The sequence below is a fragment of the Mytilus trossulus genome, chromosome 14 (assembly GCF_036588685.1).
Source record: "Mytilus trossulus isolate FHL-02 chromosome 14, PNRI_Mtr1.1.1.hap1, whole genome shotgun sequence".
In the NCBI taxonomy this organism is placed as follows: Eukaryota; Metazoa; Mollusca; class Bivalvia; order Mytilida; family Mytilidae; genus Mytilus; species Mytilus trossulus.
In genome coordinates this window covers 1,931,988-1,941,890 of record NC_086386.1, presented here as the reverse complement: position 1 = coordinate 1,941,890, position 9,903 = coordinate 1,931,988, and positions in this window count along the sequence as shown.

Below are 9,903 nucleotides of genomic sequence, written 5' to 3'. Positions count from 1 at the left end.
GTAGATCTGAAAAAAAAAGTTAACGATTTTGAGTTCATTAGTACAATGAAAAATTCGGGAAAATTTCCCGATTTTTTTTTATTTTTTTTTTATTGATTTTTCTACCGTAATTGGGGACTTCTTCCCCATATAACAACTCCATAATTTGTTTTCCTACTCATAGTATATTGGAAATTAAGATGTAGATGTAGGAATATGTATTATGTTTAAGAAGTCATCTACTTAAAAATTAGGTCAAAGACGAAAACTGAAAAAAATGAGGCGTTAATTGGACCATAATGTCTTTTTATATACCAAATACATATTATACAGCTATTCATTCGGATGAAATATCCAGCTTTATTCAAAACACTTATTTCTCTGCGAAGGCCGTTGTTGCGTTTTGTGATGTTTGAAGTAAACCATACAGCAGCCTTTTAGGTCACTTTATAAGATTAAAGAATATATAGTCGATGGACAATATCAAGAGGTTTTTTTGTTGGTTTTTTTTTGTCTTCAAGTTGCTTTCTTTTTTAAGCACACCTCAGCAAGATATGGGCCAATTTGGATTTTTTTAATAACGGTATTATCCATATATTTTAAGCCTTATTTTCTTTTTTCGTTGCAGGGCTTAAATATGTCATATCCGGGACATTTAGAAATATCAGATGTTCTTATGGACGATATCAACCTATGCGATTCTGGTCAAACTTAAACAGTGTTTGTATAAATATAAAGTCACAGTGTATTGATTTTGGACAAATTTTATACGACAATAGTTCAACAATCGATGATGCCACTTGTAGATGTGATTACACCAGGGGGTATGCCTTTGTCTCTGAGCCACGGAATAAGTGTTTCTGTATTCCGTCTGAAGAAGATTGTTCCTGCTACAATAAACAATGTCCAACGAATTCTTCATTATCCTCTAGTAAGTGTACATTTTATGGATTCTAATATGTTTTAACTGTCTGTGAGAAAAGACTAAGTGTATGTTGATTTTTCTACTTTTTACCAAACATACTATTTTTCCAGTTTACAAATGATGAAACATATGGTCATTCATTTTCAAAATTCCAAAAGTTGACGAATGTAACAACTACAAAGAAAATCAATATAATGTCATTTAATTCCATATTGTATAACACATTCTTGTTTTCCTTTTCTATACGTGTGCGAATGTCAGGAGCGGACTATACTCAGAATAAAATTAGCTCATGTGCTCTTACATATGTATCTTACAGCTAAAAATCACATTTATATTTTTAACTCATCCTGTCGATTTTAAAAAGATACAATACAAGTAAATGCAACACTTTTAGTATTCTTTTTTCAGATTATAAATGCACAAAAGCTGGTTTAGCAAATGAAAAGTTCTATTGCCAACCTGCTTTTAAAAGGTAACTGACTTTGTATCTTGGTAATTGAATTTTAATCTCGTAAACAATTTCGATATGATTACCATTTCAGAGCAACTAATGTCAACCAACGGTTTTTGGAACGGTTCTTGTGTCTAAGTCTTTATTTTCTTACAAGTATTGAAGATATTGTGTTTTGTGTATTTTCTCCCTTTCGCACTCTTTGACATTGTACTGTCGGGTTCTCTAGACTTCTGAATTTTGATAACCCTCTGATGTCTGCAATCAATTGTAAAACTGTGTGTTATTTTCATTGTTAGAGAAAATATTATCTATAAAATGAGACTTTACTATAAAGTCTTCAATATATAACAACATCTCTAAGAAGATATGTACGATGTAATGATAAATGAAGATGAGCTATAGACGAAAATAACCTATGAACCAAACAATAAGGTAACAACAATGAAGTGACTTAACAATGTGTCTCTATGAACCGGAAATGGCACTCCATATCACTATACTAATATTATGCTACATTTCAGGCAAAATGTTGGAAATGAAACTGACATGGCAGTTATATTTCAAGGTAAGGGAAAGATTAGAGTTTAGCTTCATAATAATTTGTCGGTTATCAATGTATAAATTTATCAGTGTATCCTATAAATCAGGAACGAGCGAAGCAATGTCCACTGGGGTTAAAATACAATAGTGGAAAAATCACCAGCAGCTCAATTGCCATATATTAACACCCGCTGAATCCGAAGTTTCCCGATCGGGGACAAAGCAAAATTGCTCGGTCAAGGTTTACCGATTCTTATTTTACACAGTTCCAGTCGTTTTGTTGTTGTTATTAGTAAACCATCTGAACTTTAGGACCCTTGGACAAAGATGTTAGTGTGATTAACACTCTCGGTTAAAAAATTATCACCAGTAATTTAATCTGTTTGATAAAAACAACGGCAAAGAACAGTCTACAGAGCACATCCTCGAACATTTATAACTGAAATCACTGAGCATCAAAGCGATTCCTACCATGCCATGTGAACCTGTTTTTAATCATACAGATTAACCAGGTCTCTTCTTTTTGTCTTTGAAGATTCTAAATCAATATAACATCACGAAACTATGTTAATAATTAGTTTATTGATAGATGATTACAATTTTTATCGCTATTTTGTTAACTTTTCCTTTAATCATTTGTGTTATAATTTTTCATATTATGTTACTCGCTGGAGATGGGAAAATATCGCTTGAAATTGAAGGTGCACGTGCCATTGTCAATGTAAAGGTCATACATTTCTTAGGCAAAACAACTGGTTGTCTACGGTCTTTTAAACTTTATCTACAGTAATTTATTGACTGTTGCTCTACGATTAGATTGTAGATGAAAAAATACCCTCTCGTTTGAAAAAATATCGGTAATCTATTAAAACAACAGGGTCACTGGAAAAATCCCATTTTGTACGCAAAAATTTGATATTTAATGCAAACACTGTATGTTATCTTATCCACATAATGTCCAAATTCCAAAATTAACACTTTTGATACAAAAAGACTGCAACCAAAATAAAAGTGCTTTTGTGATTAAGTCCGTAGTTAAATTTTAATGTAAAATAAAGAATAAGCATTTGAAATTGACAATGCAGTGATAAAACTTAATGTTAGTGGTTGAAATCAAAAGTTGTATATATATATATATATATATAAATATCTATTTGAAATGTCGAATTAAAACATATGATAACATCAGCAAAATTCTTAATTGTTATAGAAAAATGTTTTTTTTAGATATAGTGCTGAATGTGTGAAAGCGAACACACCATAAACAGAGCCAACATCATCATAATTCATGCATATACACAAGTAAACAAAAACATATAGAAATTACCAGTAATCAATTTTTCCGCTAATTGTATTAATAGGTAATGAAGAAAATCGACCTTCGATGTGGTCCTTTCGAACTACTTTAGAGGTACAGATAGTGTGTATCACTCTTATTGCAGGTATACTATGTACAATCTTACAAATAATACTCTATGTAAACCAGCATAGTAAGTTAACTGCCCGTATTAATGTTCTATAATTTGTTTGTAATGTTAGCAAATTTAAATCAAATTTTAAAGTGAATCTAACAAAATATTCTATAACATGTTTGTTTGATTTTTTTTTATATATATCGTTACAAGTAAACACTAGTTGACAAACATTAAATAATTTCAATGAACTTCTTCTGTACTTTTGAATGATAAAAAAAACAACAGTATGCATGGTGCGGTCGGCCATAAGAACAACAATTATTTTATGCTCTGGAAATAAGATATATGCATCGTTTCCTGCATAACTTACACCAATAAAACATCCTTGATAGTGAAAAGAGGCAAATAATTAAAAACCTAGTTAATTACATCTTGCTGCACCCATATCAGTTTTGACATATTCAAGGTTGGATATTCCATGGCGCGTTAAACCTTTTTTATAGCTTGCATAACGTACAACTTGTATGACAACTGCTTATAGTTCTGTCATACTGACAGCATTTACCTTGTTTGTATTGGATACCTAAGCTTCACACAATTCTGTACAAATAACTGTCAAGTGCCAACTTTTCTCCATGTTCTGCAAATGGATGTGCCATTAGACTGACAAAAATTAAGTCCGCAGTAAAAGAAAGTCTTCAGAAACTCTGTAAAACCCAGATCATTTAATTTTACTTTCAGATACACTGATAATGTTCTTTTCATTAACAATATAAACTTTTCGGATTTGCTTTGATTAATATATCCAAGAACTAGATAGGAGTAGGTATGGTAAGGACCGATTTTGGCCTCAAATTTCAGGTTCATCTAACGAAAGTTTTTCGATACTTGTAGATGGGGTGTCTATATTATAATCCATAGAATTTCTTAATAATTTGCCAAAATGTTGTTTATATCCTGCTTGTTTAAGAACATTAATAAAAAGAATGGGTCACCAGACTTATTTTCACACTACAGGTTGTGCAAAATTGTCAAATTTTGTATAGATTATGTATGGAAACCCCAATTTTCGGTCATAAAATATAAACTACATCATAGAATTTTGAAATAAAATATGAAAAGATAGCTCCAATAGTATTTTTTCAGATAAGAAGAATAAAAAATGGGGTCACCGGACTCCTTTTCTTGCTATATCATAAAATAGGTAAATTCCTAACGCATTCTATTGTAAAAGTAACACTATCAGAATTATCTGCCCTTGCATTTGAGTTGTCTCCCCTTATTTGGCAAAGTTGGAAAAAAAAAATCAAACAAAAGTATTTGCTTTTTGGTAAAATACAACCATAAATATGATAAAATATGACATATTCTATATTATCATGAAAAATCTTACTAATGAATTACCTACTTATGTCAAAATTTGCACATTTTAACAAAAACCTAGACCTTGTTTTCTGGTATTTCAAAATCCAAAATGGAGAAAGACACCCTATCTACCTTAAATATGAAAAATCTATCAAATATGCCAAAAAACGTCACTTTTCAGATGTTGTTTGTCCAAAATAAATGTGGCCGCATCCGTGTTCTAAAGATTGCATATTTTGGCGTTTATATTGATTCACTTATAAGGTCTTTGCATCGGAACTAAACACATTTATTCTAAAAACAGTTGTTGGCATGACACGGGTACTGTTCTTCTCATATTGTTATGATGGTAAGATACTAAACCCCTTATGGGAAGGAATTGCCTGATATTCATATAACGAAATCATAATTTTTAATCAGTTTAATTGAAGTCTGGAGCTGGCATATCAGTTAACTGCTAGTAGTCTGTTGTTATTTATGTATAATTGTCATTTTGTTTATTTTCTTTGATTACATCTTTTGACATCAGACTCGGACTTCTCTTATATTGAATTTTTAATGTATGTATTGTTATGCGTTTACTTTTCTACATTGGTTAGAGGTAAAGAGGGAGGGTTGAGATCTCATAAACACGTTTAACCGCGCCGCATTTTTGCGCCTGTCCCAAGTTAGGAGCCTCTTTTCTTTGTTAGTCTTGTATTATTTTAATTTTAATTTCTTGTGTACAATTTGGAAATTAGTATGACGTTCATTTTCACTGGACAAGTATATATTTGTTTAGGGGCCAGCTGAAGGACGCCTCCAGGTGCGGGAATTTTCTCGTTACATTGAAGACCTGTTGTTGACCTTCCGCTGTTTTTTTTTCTATGATCGGATTGTTGTCTCCATGATACATTCCCCGTTTCCATTCTCAATTTTATCATCCTCAACTTTTATATATATTTTGTATTATCATCAAATACAACTTAAATTTCAATATTATGAATCAATACGAATGCGACCACTTTCATTTTAGGCGACAACCGTCTAAGTATTAACCAAAATGCTAAAATTTAGAAGATTTCAGTAATTTAGCATGACTTAATGATGCTAGTACGCGATATTCGTGCATTGTGTTGTCAAAAACAGCTCATATTATGTAGCAGAAGCAATTTACTTTCCAAAATATAGTTTAAAGATTATATATACACAATTTTCTAAAACTGCTATAATTTTGGGCCAAAAAGGGGTCTTACTGAACCTACTCCTTTAAAAAACAACAGACACAACTTCCTCCACCACATATTTAGACGTTAACCTCGAATTTGACAAAAACGGTCATCTCCATTACAGAATCTTTCAAAAACGTGACGATTTTAATTTTGATTTTATCACATTTCCCCACCTTATCAGCGAATACACATTTTCCATTTCATTCGGTGGTCCAGAGATTGTAGCTACTACTTAGACTTTATAAAAGGTCAACTGTGTTTGCGCATATATTGCATGTACCTTGGTTAAATCAAACAACGTCTTGTCCTTTTTCTAAATCAATCATCAGAAGCTACCAAGACCTTGTTGATTAATATTCCGTTGCAAATTCACAAATAATACATAACGGTCTTGAGGTGAAGATTCTAGGTATTGACGTTGTTAATCTTCTTTTGAAGTTCTTATTCTCTTTCTATAAATTTTAAGCCATGTCGTTGTCAGTTTGCTTTAGATTTATGAGTTTGACTGTCCCTTTGGTATCTTTCGTCCCTCTTTTTATATTTTCGAATAGTTCTTTTGAATGCAGTTCTCCTCATTTGCATTTCAATGTACAAATATATGATTTTGGGTTCAACACCTTTTTATTTCATTTTCAAACGCCGAATCCAGACCTTTCCATTTCATTCCCAGAAATATCAGAAATCCCGCAAAACGTCTCCACTCTTGTCTCCCCAGTTCTTCGGACCATATTTTTTGTTTTGAAAACGAACTTGACGAAATCAAGCAGTCCCTGAAAATGTCCCGAATAAATCAGACCTTACAGAGATTGTCACCGAAATATTATTTAAATCATTATCCGAAAACTAATTAAAAAAGAGATAATGTCTGACGTCAAGTCAGAAGACGAGAAATAAAAAAACAATTATGATTCGAAAATATCTCACGTACGTGACAAATTAAACACTATTGAGTTTGGAAATGAGAATTTCATCGAACAAAATGCTAGCCTGCATTTTGATCTTAAAAAAATAAGGGAAGTCGTTTATGAAAATATTAAGAAACCCGCTGAAAATGGTCGGCTTGGTAACTGGAATGAACCATACTCACGTAAGAAAAATGTGAAAATATACCATTTACCAGAAAATCGAAATTAAGACCTTCCACATATTAACTCTTTGCGCGACGTTAAGCGTTTGAATTCCCGCAAAGCGTCACTTTTTGCGGGACGTAATGTGTGTCTTTCCGTTATAAGAAACGTAATATGGAATTTCGATGCTCCAATTTCTGTTTCTCCCGCATGCTAATTTCTTCGCCATTAATAATATTGGGCAGTGCATTTGATTCTAATAGGATAACAGTCTTATACCATAATAAGAAATAAAACACATTATTGTTTCTTTGAGTTCTTCAACAATTATCGTATAGTGAGCAATCTCAAGACGACTGACCCTTTTGATGTTACTAATAGCATGGATGTCAATTAAAATTTTATTATCATTCATCATCCATGATTTGGTCCGGATCCGATTTTCTGACATTTTATTACAGCACAGAAAACCAATGATATTTTAAAACAAATACCGAAAATGTATGTTCACGAAGAAGTAAACAAATAATGGTATGCCGCTAATATAAACAATGATACAACTTTCATAAAATAACAAAGTTCCTATTTCCTCCACGTTGCACGTATTTTATCTAACAAAAGGGCATAGCCAACAATATGTTTATACACCCGTAAAAATTTTGACGGCATGCACTTAAAATGATATAAAAATGCCCGCGTCCGTCTGTCCGTCGTAAATATGGTACAGCATATTATCATTAAACTGAAAATGGTATATCCAGTGATCAGCGCAATTCTAACCTATATGAAAAAGTGTCTTAATATTATTTCATTTACGCAATGTATTCACTCACTAATAAACAAATATCTGATGGATTTAGCACATTGAAAATTAATGTTATCGGTTTTTGAAAATATCCGATAATATGCATATGTCCCCTTGGTATCAACCATGTACACAAAATGTGTATCTCTTTACTTGGCTACATGGCTTCACCCTCATTTTTCCTCAAATCCCGACTTTAGCAATGTTTTTTTTCACCACTTTTATGTAGGATTGTCGTATAAAGAGGAACAAACATTGCTTAAAAGGTGATGTGGGGTAAACGACTAGCTGTTAAAGCATGACAGTTTTTCTAGAAAAAATATATAACCACCACCCCCTTATTTCCCCGGCCTTACCTAAAACACACACACACACACAAACCCTTGCAGTTTGAAGCTTATCCGTTACTGAAACTATGTAAAGTGATCTATACATTGCTTAATACTGTATGTTGCCTTGTTGTGTTTTGTATTTTGCTTATCTTCCTACAGACGTACATTATATATCGAACATCACATTTTCGTTATCAACCATTGTATTCAGATTTAAAACGGTTCCATTTTAAACACTTTATGCTGTTGGGTGCTCACATGAATTTAAGACCGATGAATTTATTGAACGGCGCATCTTTTTTTTATCCTGACCAAGAATAGATAAATTTGCTTTTGTAACGGGAATAATTTTAAAGTTCCGGGGATTGCGTGTAATAACGAACGGTATTTTGTCGTTGTTATTACTCTGCACCTCGCGAGTGTAGCGTAGTTGGTTGATTGGGATCTGTTTTGCCATTTGAATTCCCCTTTCTATTAAAGTCTCTGGATAGTTTTGCTTGATCAAAAATGATTGTAGTTCCTCTAGACGGTCTTCTCTCAAATCTTCATCCTCGACTTCTGTGCATATTTTTCTTGCTTAACAATAGGGGATATTCCTTTTGGTATGAGATGGGTGGCACGAATTAAAATCTGAATACCGATGAGTATCATGATGAGTTTCTTTATAAAAAATCCGTCGTAAAATTATGGAGGTATGAAGGTTATTTAGTATGTCCGAAAATTGTTGGAGTTCTTCGTCGGACTTGGTCCAGATAATGAAGCAATCATCAAGGTATCTTTTCCATGATAATTCAAAATTTTCTTGCAAATTCAACTTCAAAATTATTTTCAACTTCTTGATACTGTCTTTGTTCAAAGAAGCCCATGACTAATGTTGCATAGGTTGGTGCAATTTTGTTCCCATTGCTGTCCCCCAAATAGTTCTTGCCATTGAAATAGAAAGAATTGTTTTCCAGATTAAGTTTAGTAGAATCGAGTATAAATTCAATAATGAATCGATTTGGTATTGCATATCGATGTTTTGCAACCCAATATTGTATTGCGTCTATTCCTGAATCGTGTGGAATGTTCGTATATATGCATGTGACATCGAAGCTTACTAGACGAGCGTGAACCGGTGCTATTTTTGGCAGGTGTGAGAGAAAATCTATATCTTCTCTTATATAGCTCGGTACATATTTACATAATGGTTTCAAAATTATGTCTAATAAGATGCTTAGTCTGTGAGTGGGACACTCTGGACCGGCAATGATGGGTCTAAGTTTGAGATCAGTCGGGTTTTGCACTTTTATGTATTCGGTTTATTTGAGAATTAATGGACGATTGGATCTCCTTGGATTTATGGATTTTTGAAAAGACATAAAAGTTACTCGTTTTCCTTTCGAAATTTTTCAAGTAATCATACTCCTTTTCCGTAGTTGCCGTTGAGTATTTGTTCAGTACGGTATTCATTCTTTTCTTGACTAGATGATCTATCAGGAATTTCCGAGTAAAATGTCGAATCATTGAGTTGTTCTTCAACTTTAATTCTATAGTAGTCTGAATCCATTATTACTATTGCCCCACCTTTATCGGCCTGCTTAATTATTATGCTTTTATCGTTTCTTAGATTTTGGAGTGCTGACTTTTCGCCTTCAGGTAAGTTGTGGTTGACTTTAATTTGTGTAAGTGGGTAGTTGGACAAATTTTCGATATAGTCATCTAAACACTTGTTGCCTCCGGTATTATGAATAAAGGTAGATTTGTATCTTACTAACGAGTTGTCCTCCTCACTTTCTTTATCAGCGAAATATTCAGTTAGTCTCAA